Consider the following 11,558-nt stretch of genomic DNA (forward strand, 5'->3'; position numbering starts at 1 on the left):
ACCCCGAGATGGACTTCTTTTAGCTTGATATGGAAGAAGTGGAGAAGGAAGTTTTGGTGGATTGTCCTTCTGGGGTTGCAACAGAAGAAATTCTAGAGGATTGTCCTCTCAAAGTTGCGACAGAAGGAGAGGTTGTGCCAGGTGTAGTTGAGAGCATCCCTATAGATCCTTCCTTTTCTAGTCCTTCTTAAGAACTTGTTCCTCTCTCCCTTTTTTTTCTAAACATTGTTACTTTTGGGCTCATTGTTTTGAGCGTCGGCTTATTTTTCTTTTTCGAACAATCTCTTGGACAATCTTTCGGGGCTTGTTTGTTTTGAGCATATGATTTACTTCGAACTGATTCTATGCAATGTATGAATGACGATATTTATTTGCTTATGATATGTTTGAATGATATCCTTGTTGTGTGTTAACAATTTTTCTAAGCGGTGTACCAATGATGATGTGGCTGCGCATTAATAACTTCTTCTAAGTCATTAAATGACTTTTATTAAGTCCTGCATGAATGATGAGTTCATTATGTATTAATAACTTTTAATTAAGTCATGTATGAATGACGACTTTGTTATGTATTAATAACTTTTATTGAGTCATGTATGAATGACGATCTCGTTACGTATTAATAACTTTATTTTAAGTCATGTATGAATGATGATCTTGTTATGTATTAATAACTTTATTTTAATTCATGTATGAATGACGATGTTTTTATGTATTAATAACTTTATTTTAAGTCTTGTATGAATGACGACATTGTTATGTATCAATAACTTTATTAAGTCATGTATGAATGACGATTTTGTTATGTATTAATAACTTTTTTTTTAAGTCATGTATGAATGACAATGTTGTTATGTATCAATAACTTTATGAAGTCATGTATGAATGTGTATTAGTAACTTTTTTTGAGTCATGTATGAATGACAATGTTGTTATGTATCAATAACTTTATTAAGTCATGTATGACTTTTATCATGCATGAGTGGTGTTTGTTAATACGTATTAATACTTTTTCAACGTCATGTATTAATGACAATTTGGCCAATAGTTAGTAATGGAAAAATCTGCTACGTATAATTCCTTAATAGTACTTCTACTTATGTTTTATTGATAGAGAGACAAAATATTCCTTCGTCTATGCAGGGCAAATAATATTGAAAAGAGGAAATACATCTAAATAAAAGTAAGCATTTTGGATACTTGGGGATTATTCTTACTGGTAGTATCTCTTTAAGTGTTTTATGTTCCATGGATGAGGTAGTTCTTGGCCATCCAAGGCCTTCAGGTAGTATGACCCTTCTTTGGAGTGGCAAATGACTTGGTAGGGTCCTTCCCATGCTGAGCCTAACTTCCTTTGGGACAAGTCCTTTGTTGCCTGCGAGACTTTCTTGAGGACGAGATCACCTACGTTGAATCTTACCTTCACCTTCTCGTTGTAGTATCTAGCCATTGCTCCCTTGTACTTTTCTATCCAGTTCGTAGCTTCATCTCTCACCTTGTCGATCATATACAAGTTATTTTTGAGTTCTTGATGGTTCCTCTACTCTTCGTACACTTTGATCTGGTTGTTCGTCAGTCCTACTTCCACTGGTATGATGGCTTCAGTTTCAAATGTTAGTCTGAATGATTTTTCTCTCTTTGGCACTCTTGTGGGTGTCCTATATGCACATCAAACGTTAGGTAGCTCTTCTGGCCATGCACCCTTTGCCCCCTCAAGCCAAGGTTTGACAATTTTGAGCAAATTTCTATTCGTCACTTCAGTTTGGCCATTACCTTAAGGGTCTCTTGGAGAGAAGTAGAGGTTTTTAATGCCTAGATCTTGGCAAAATTTTTTGAAACTTGGGGTTGTCAAACTACTTCCCATTGTCTGATATGATTACGTTCGAAATGCCGAATCTGCAGATTATGTTCTTCTATACAAAGCTGGTGATCTTGGCTTCCATGATCGTCGTTGTTGGCTCGGCTTCCACCCACTTTGTGAAGTAATCAATTGCGACGATGAGGAACTTATGCTGCTTCCTTCCTTTGGAGAGTGATCTTATTATGTTGATCCCCTATCGAGCGAAAGGCCATGGAGTGGTTATCAGTGTCATTGGCTAGCCTAGTCTCGTTTGGACGTTCATGAAGCATTGGCACTGGTCTCATGCTTTGACGAGGTCATATGCATCCTTCTATAGCGTTGGCCAGTAATAACTTACTCTAAGTGCTTTTCTTACCAGAGATCTTGCTCCCACGTTATTACTACAAATTCCTTTGTGTATCTCTCGAAGTACATAGTTAGCTTCTTCCTTGTTAATACAATAGAGATAAGGGAGGGAATGTCCTTGTTTGTGTAAGGCGTCATCAATAATGACGAAGCGAGAAGCTTTGATCTGTACCTTCCATGCTTCATTCCTATCTTCTAGGATTTGACCTTCTTTCAAGTAGCGGATGATGGGAGTTATCCATTCGTCTTGTTCTTGTATCTTCATCACCTGTTCTCCCTCAGTGTTGGGCCATCCCCTTATTTCCATGCATGAATCTGGAGATATGCCATGCTTGTCTGATGAGACTAATCGTGCTAAGACATGAGCTTTAGCATTCTTTGTATGAGGGATTTGCTAAAACTCGACACTGTCAAAGTGTTGCTGGAGTTCTTTGACAATCTTTAGATACTTCTTCATTCTTTCTTCATTTGCTTCATGATCTCCTTTTACCTGTCCAACTACAAGCTAAGAATCAGCTTGGATGATAAAGGTCTTGGTTTCAAGTACTCTTTCAAGACTCAATCCTATTAGAAGTGCTTCATACTCGACTTCATTGTTGGTTGCTAGGAATTGTAGTCTTACCGCATACTTCAGGATTTCTACATCTGGTGATATAAGGACCACACCTGCTCCTCCAACTTTCTTGGTAGCGGACCCATCTGTCTGGACCGTCCATGTCTTCTTTTGAGGCTTTTCTTCTGCTTGAGAATAAGTGAATTCTGCAATGAAATCATTAAGGGCTTAGGCTTTAATTACTACCTAAGGCCGATATTTTATGTCGAACTAGCCAAGCTTTATAGCCCATTGGACGAGGCGCCTTGATGCATCTATCTTGTTCATCGTCTTTCTTATTAGTTGGTCTGTCATGACGACTATGGGATGTGCTTGAAAGTAGTGGTGTAGTTTTCTAGAAGCGACTACTAGGGTGAAAACGATCTTTTCTAATCTTGGGTAGGTCGCTTTAGCTCCCTGAAATGCTTGGTTTATGTAGTATATTGGCCTCTACACATCTTCCTCTTCTTTGATCAATGCCAAGCTTACTACTGTATTGGATACTACTAGGTAGAGGTGCAACTTCTCTCCTGTTACCAAAGGGCTTAATACTATGTTAGGTATTCTTTTAGCTTCGCCAAGGCTTCCTCACATTCGTCTGTCCACTGAAATGCCTTCTTCAAGACTTTGAAGAAGGGTAGGCACTTGTCTGTTGCTCAAGAGGCAAATCTGTTCAATACTGTAACCTTTCCTGTTAAGCTCTGTACTTCCTTTATTGTCTTCAGGGACTTTACCTCCATTATTGCCTTTATCTTGTCTAGATTAGCCTCTATGCCCCGTTGAGATACCATGAATCCCAAAAATTTCCCTGATGAGACAGCAAAGATACACTATGTTGGGTTTAGTTTCATCTTATACTTACGTAGTATGTCGAAGGTTTCCCTTAGGTCGTCCAAGTGGTCCACTTCGTCATTGCTCTTCACTAACATAGCATCTACTTACACTTCCACGTTTCTTCCTATTTGATAAGAGAACACGTGGTTCACCAACCTCTAGTATATGGCCCCAGAATTCTTCAATTTGAAAGGCATCACCTTATAACAGTACAACCCTTGGCTAGTGATGAAAACGGTCTTCTCTTGATCTTCCTTGTCCATCATGATCTGATTATAGCCGGAGAAGGCGTCCATGGAACTTAAGAGCTTGTGTCCAGCAGCTAAATCCACCAGTTGGTCGATTTTGGGCAAGGGGAAGCTATTCTTCAGGCATGCCTTGTTGAGATCTGTGAAGTAGACACACATCCTCTACTTGTAGTTGCTGTTCTTTACCATCACCACGTTGGCTAGCCACTCAAAGTAGAACACTTCCCTTATGAAGCCTGCCTCTAAGAGTTTCTCAACCTCTTTTGCTACTACCTTATTGCGTTCAGGCGCAAATATTCTTCGTCTTTGCTATACTGGTCTACACTCTGGATTAACATTGAGACAATGCTAAATGACTTTTCTGTCTATACTTGGCATATCCTCGTGCTTCCAGGAAAAACTATCTTAGTTTTCTCTTAGGAAATTTGTTATATTCGCCTTCTTTGAAGCTGAAAGTGCTAAACCTATTTTCAAGACTTTGGATGGATCCCTAGGGATGACCTTAATTTCTTGTGGCATTTCTGGTGGTTCAGGACTGGTTAAGGTTCGTCTATCATCTACATGTGGTTTTCTCCTGATGTTAAGGTAGCTTGATAGCACTCTCTTGCGAGGACTTGGTCTCCTCTGATTTCCCCTATGTCATGGGCTGTAGGGAACTTAACCTTTAGGTAATAGGTTGATGTCACCACTTTCAACTTGATAAGTGTTGGTTGTCCAAGGATGACGTTGTATGTTGATGGACAATCTACCACAAAGAAATCAATCTCCTTGGAGACTTGCACTGGATAAGTGCCTAGAATTATGGTTAGCTTAACAATGCCTTTGGGAATAACCTTGTCCCTGGTGAAACTTACCAATGGGGAAGTGAATGGTTGAAGCCTTTCTTTGTTTAGCTTCATTTGTTGGAAGGCTGATAGATAGATGATGTCTGCTAAGCTTCCATTGTCTACCAGTACCCGATGTATGTTGAATACTTCTATCCTGAGCATTATAACTAGCAGATCGTCATGGGGCTATCTAACGCCACGAGCTTTCTTCTTGGAAAAGACAATATCTGGTTCGTTGTATCTAGGCGTTTTTTAAGGTGGGAACTACGAGTGTACACTATTTACTTCTCTTGCATTCGCCTTCTTTAGTGATTTGGAGGATCCTCCCACTACCAATCCTCTTGAGATCATCCCTATTTCTCCTATGGGGGTTTTGTTGCCCCTATCTTTGGCTCTTTTTCCTTCTCATCCCTCTATTGTCTTTTATACGGCTCCGGTCTTCATACAAAATTCTGCAATTTTCCCTGATGGATTAATGTTTCTACTTGGTCTTTCAGATGTCTACATTCGTCAGTGCGATGCCTGTGGTCCTGGTGGAATCTGCAATACTTGCTTTTGTCTTTTACTTCTGCTGGAGTGTAAATGCGTTTAGGCCATTGCAGAGAAGGTTCGTCTTTTATTTGCATCAATACTTGCTCGATAGGCTTCACCAAGGGAGTGAAACTAGTAAACTTAGGTCTTTAATCTGGGAGATTCATTTTTTTGTCCAAAGTATGCCCAGTACCCCGTGTTTCCTTCTTTCTATTAGGGTTGTAACTGGTTCCTTTGTCTCTTTTCTTTTTGGTCGTCACTCCTTTAGCTATTACGACGTCCTCTACGCTGTGAAGTAATTTTGCTACTATTTTCGGCAGATTCTTGGTGATTGAGAAGAAGAAATCTATTGGTAGCAATCCTGCTTGGAGGGTCATCAGGATGACTTGATCTTCCGCTTTGTCCACCTGCAGCAACTCTTTGTTGAAGCGCATCATGCATTGCCTCAGCGATTCTCCCTTTGCCTGGCATATGTTGAAAAGATGCCCAGTTGGCTTCTTGTGTCATTGTTCGCCAATGAAATGACAAACAAAGCCTTTGCTGAGCTGGTCGAAGTTTGCAATGGTGCCAGAGGGTAGCTTGCCAAACCATACCCTAGCTGCGCCCTTCAGCATTGTTGGAAAGGCCCTGCACATTACTTTGTTTGGGGTCATCTATAAAAATATCAAAGTTTTGAACAACTCAATATAATCCAAGGGATTTCTTGAGCCGTCAAAGGACTCTAGTTGGGGAAGATGAAACTTTGGTGGGAGTGGACGGTTCAACACTTCTGTGGTGAATGGTGAATCCGTCCTTAGGATCATTTCGACTAAGTTCTCCATGGCTTTGTCTTTTACCGCATTCTTGAGTTCGTCCATCTCCCTCCTCATGCTACGAAGCTTGCTCTCCATTCTGAACGAGTTTTCTTTTGACGTCCTCGTCCTCCTGTTTGCCTGGCTATTCGATCCTTCCTCATTATGGTTTCCTTTGATCCTCCGATGCTCTTCTTCATTCTGGTTCTCCATGATCCACTATCGTTCCTCATTTTTGGGATTCAACAGCTCTCCACAGCTCTTCATTCTAGTGAGTCACTTCTTCCAAGCTGATTGTCAAGGCTTGGATTTTATGTGCAGCTTGTTCAGCATCCATCTCATGCTACGAGGTTCTCTTTTGTCACTTAGGAAAGATGGCTTTGAATGATCAGTGCTCCCCACGGACAACGCCAAACTGATGATGCGAAAAATCACCAAGTTGAGGACCTCGTCTCATTGGATGGACGATCTTGCGGATGGTTGTGTCTCTGGTGCGAAGCTGCAAGAAAGCTTGGCAAAGAAGTGTAATACACCAATGTGGTGTTTGCCAAAAACACTCTGATACTTAAGTCAAAAAGGAAGAAAATGATTCAAAGAGAAAAATGACTTAGAGTGGTTTTTGGGTGAGTATTTGTGTGTACCTTTGGATTATGTTGTTCTTTTCTTTTATAGTTGTTTTCTTGTCTTTATGGATAATGAATTCCGACATTTATGAGCAATAGCTGGCATGTCATCAATAGGAGCTCTGAGGTGCGTAGCTCACTTATTACCGTTTGATAGTTCAAATAGCGTATAAAACACTAATGACCGTTTAAACCCCCAAATACCAAATTACCAACACAAGCTTATACACAAACAATATATGTGCGGAATAATGAATATAATCTAAACACAAATTGGTAAAACACTCTAAACCAAAATTAATCACAAACACAGCAGTAATTAAACAGTAAAGAGTAAGGGAAGAGAAATGCAAACACAAAGATAACTCAGCGATGTGTTATCAAAGAGGAAACCGAAGTACTCGGCGAAAAACTTCTACACTGCCCTCCAAGCAGTCAAATAATCCACTAAAGAATGAAGTTGGGATACATGAATAGTAATAGACCCTCCAAGCCTAATCTACCCGATGCACCTAAGCTCTCCAAGCTTCTTGCTTCAACAAGGTTATGCTGAACCTTGTCTTCTCTAACTTACAGGATCCTGCAATAAGCCCATTGTGTCAACCAAACAAATTGGTTCTCTCTGAACTGTTTCCCAAGCACCAAAATACCTCCTCACTAATATGGGTATGGTGAGATAAGGATTTGGCAAATGAATCTCTCAAGGGCTCTCAAAGGTATGTCAATGGAGAGAGTGAGAGTAAAGAAATTTGGAGAATCAAATGTCTAAGATTGTGGATAAGTCACTCTAGGGTTTCTCTCTCAAAATTCTCTCTAGAAGCTCTCTACATTTAGTGGGTATAAGGGTATTTATAGTAGGGTAGGTGAGGAATATGAAAAGACATTTTTGATCCAAATAGGGCATTTTGGTGACTCGGCTTTGCGACTAAAACTAGTCGCAAGTCTGAGTCGCGAGATAACTGCCAGGCCAGATTGTACTTTTTGTCATGTAGTGCTCTAGCTATCGTGACCCTTCAGCTCTCTGCATGCTTTACACGTGTGCCATTTTGGCGACTTGCCAGTCGCGAGCCAATCATGAGACTCCTTTATGTGCATACATCTTGAGATTTCTTCGCACTCTCTCACATACAACCCTTACATAATTCCCACCTAAATACAGGGTATCTAATTGCTAAATTACAAGCAAATTTGGCATGGAATAAAGCCAACACGTGACTAAATAAATTCAACCTTACACCATTGCTCCGTCTATTACGTTTTATCATCAATGCGTGTAATAAATATGTAACGCTCGTTTGGGTCATCATTAACATAAAATGACAATCTCATATAAGATAATTTTGTATACAATGTAACTTTTGTATAAAATGTATACATACATATATTATCTTCAGCCCCAAATATAAATTCTAGGTTTTGCCCACCCTAGCCATCTTTTTTTTTTTTTTAAAGAGTTTCAACCTATGGCGTCCACTCCTGATGATAGCTCTTTATCATCAGACCAAGACACCAATCAGTTTTTGGTGTTGGCAAGGATTGAACCCAGATCTCTTATACAACCATCAAAGACTTTACCAGTTAAGCTAACTGGAACCCACCCTTACCATCCTATATTCTAATGAATGAGTTAGAATATAGATAGTCATCATGGGTAAGAATGTAAAGGGTTATTATAGTATGTTAAGGACATATTTTATGAGTTGGCTAATTCTTTGATAAAATGCACTTTGCTTATATTTAGGTAGATCTAAGATGTGTTTAATACTTCAAAGAACATGTTGTTCAAGCCTAGTATTAAAGCCATGAAGACTGGACCAAGAAACAAGTGAAGAAAAGCTGTTCACTAAAACTGGACAGATAACTCGATACTTGTGGACAAATAGCTCGACAGTTGCTCAACAGATAGCTATCTATCGAGGTTTAATAAGGCTTGACAGATACTATCTATCGAGGTATCTATCGAGGTTACGGAAATCAGAATTTTCAGATTTGATTTTCGACCCATGTTGACATGTATGTGTAGGGTTTCTTTTCTCACAACCCTAGACATATATAAGGCTTATTTTAAAGACTGTCACATAAGAAAATACAAGGAAAACATATGCAAAAGATGACAGGAGCCTTATTCTCTCAAAAAGAAGCTACTGCATCTTTGCGCCTTAGGGTTTTGTAACCAAATGTTTCTTGATCTTCATTGTCAATGAAGTGAAGAACTTTGCAGCCAACATTCTTCTTCCTCAAGTTGGTGAGTGAGTCACGTACTGGGATTCGTGCAAAAGAGTTAGTCACGTACTGAAATTCGTGCATCAAAGAGTAACGTTCATATATTAAAGAGTTCAGAGGTTCTGAAACGGTAGAAGGTTTCTGTTGTAAGTTCATTTACGGGGATTGTAGAGTCTAGGGACAAATGTTTTGTACTAGATCTGAAACTTCTCTTTACTATTGTGAATTTCTTTTTGGGAAAGTTTCCCCCCAGGTTTTTTACTGTGAAACTAGTTTGTTTCATTGGTTTTCCTGGGTTATCATATCTTGCCCTATTTATTTTTTCGCTGCATATGATTTTGACATGATATTGATGTTTGTTTGTTTTAACAAGTTTTATTCATAATAAATCTAATTAACAACTTGGGTTTAAAACTTGTTAATTCTATCAACCGGGGTCTAAATTTCCCAACATAGTACTTGATCAGAAATTTGTTAGAATCACTCATGACAATTTTCTTACAAAAAGAGTTTTAACAGTCAATAATTATCAAATAAAAAATTAAAACATGTTGGCAATAATTATCAAATAAAAAATTAAAACATGTTGGCATCTCCTTGATGTTCCATTATCTATACTATTAATAACAATATTCTCTATGTGAGTTTCAACATTTTGTGGACTAAAATACCCTCACACAAATTCTTAAACTCTTTAAAATACCATATCTTTTAGTTAAATAATTTTAAATTGAAAAACACAAACTGGTTTTAGGATTTTTTCTTTATCTTCTCCATTCATCCTAAAACTTAGGATATTATCAATATCTCATTTTTAAACATTATTCTACTTTACCTTACCTCTTTGTTTTAAAAAGAAAAAATATACATGGTTATTTATATATAACTTTTAAACATCATAACACTAAACCGAAAAAATAAATAAATAAACAAGCATTATTGTATGCGCAAAACGCGTGCAATGAATATAGTAGATAAATAGTATCCTGGGTATATTCTTATAGTTTTTTGCCTCCATTTGTATTGGTTAGTGGTTCTTATGTTTTGCATGTTAGTGGTTCTTATGTTTTGCTTTGTTCTATTTTGATTTCATTGGTGATTAAAAAAAAAACGTAGTTTATTTCTTATTGTTGGAGCATTTCAATATTATTTAATTAAAATGAATAAATATGATAATATAAATATAAAGATATGGGAGTTACCGAGTTAATATAAAAGATAACGTTCATATATTGAAGAGTTCAGAGGTTCTGAAGCGGTAGAAGGTTTCTGCTGTAAGTTCATCTACGGGGATTGTAGAGTCTAGGGACAAAAGTTTTGTACTAGATCTGAAACTTCTCTTTACTATAGTGAGTTTCTTTCCGGGAAGGTTTTTCCCCAGGTTTTTTACTGTGAAACTAGTTTGTTTCATTGGTTTTCCTGAGTTATCATATCTTGTCTTATTTACTTTTCCGCTGCATATGATTTTGACATGATATTGATGTTTGTTTGTTTTAACAAGTTTTATTCATAATAAATCTAATTAACAACTTGGGTTTAAAACTTGTTAATTCTATCAATCGGGGTCTAAATTTCCTAACATAGTACTTGATCAAAAATTTGTTAGAATCACTCATGACAATTTTCTTACAAAAAGAGTTTTAACAGTCAATAATTATCAAATAAAAAATTAAAACATGTTGGCATCTCCTTGATGTTCCATTATCTATACTATTAATAAAAATATTCTCTATGTGAGTTTCAACATTTTGTGAACTAAAATACCCTCACACAAATTCTTAAATTCTTTAAAATACCATATCTTTTAGTTAAATAATTTTAAATTGAAAAACACAAACTAGTTTTAGGCTTTTTCTTTATCTTCTCCATTCATCCTAAAACTTAGGACATTATTAATATCTCATTTTTAAACATTATTCTACTTTACCTTACCTCTTTGTTTTGAAAAGAAAAAATATACATGGTTATTTATATATAACTTTTAAACATCATAACACTAAACCGAAAAAATAAATAAATAAACAAGCATTATTGTATGCGCAAAACGCGTGCAATGAATATAGTAGATAAATAATATCCTGGGTATATTCTTATAGTTTTTCGCCTCCATTTGTATTGGTTAGTGGTTCTTATGTTTTGCATGTTAGTGGTTCTTATGTTTTGCTTTGTTCTATATTGATTTCATTGGTGATTAAAAAAAAAAACTTAGTTTATTTCTTATTGTTGGAGCATTTCAATATTATTTAATTAAAATGAATAAATATGATAATATAAATATAAAGATATGGGAGTTACCGAGTTAATATAAAAGATAAGGAGTTAGTGGAATGTTAAATCTCACGTTGAAAATGAGAGAAACTTTTTTGTTCCTTTTAATTATGGTGATTAATGGATTGATATGTATTGGAGCAAATATTGAGCTAGATATATTTAGAATATTTTTCATATCCATTGATGAGTAAATAACCTTTTTTAATATAGAAAATGAAGGAATTCACCCACTTAATGGATTATTGTTGGGCCTATTTATTTCTTCAGAAATTCCTTATCCCATCCACTAATTGTGTAACTCTAGTCCATTAGATTTATGTCTAGCAATTAATCTTGTAACACCCACTACATCAGAATTATGGACTCTATTAATCAGATTAATTTGGGTAATAATTTCGTGAGGCCCTTTGAG

Source organism: Castanea sativa, chromosome 12 (assembly GCF_040712315.1).
Source record: "Castanea sativa cultivar Marrone di Chiusa Pesio chromosome 12, ASM4071231v1".
In the NCBI taxonomy this organism is placed as follows: domain Eukaryota; kingdom Viridiplantae; phylum Streptophyta; class Magnoliopsida; order Fagales; family Fagaceae; genus Castanea; species Castanea sativa.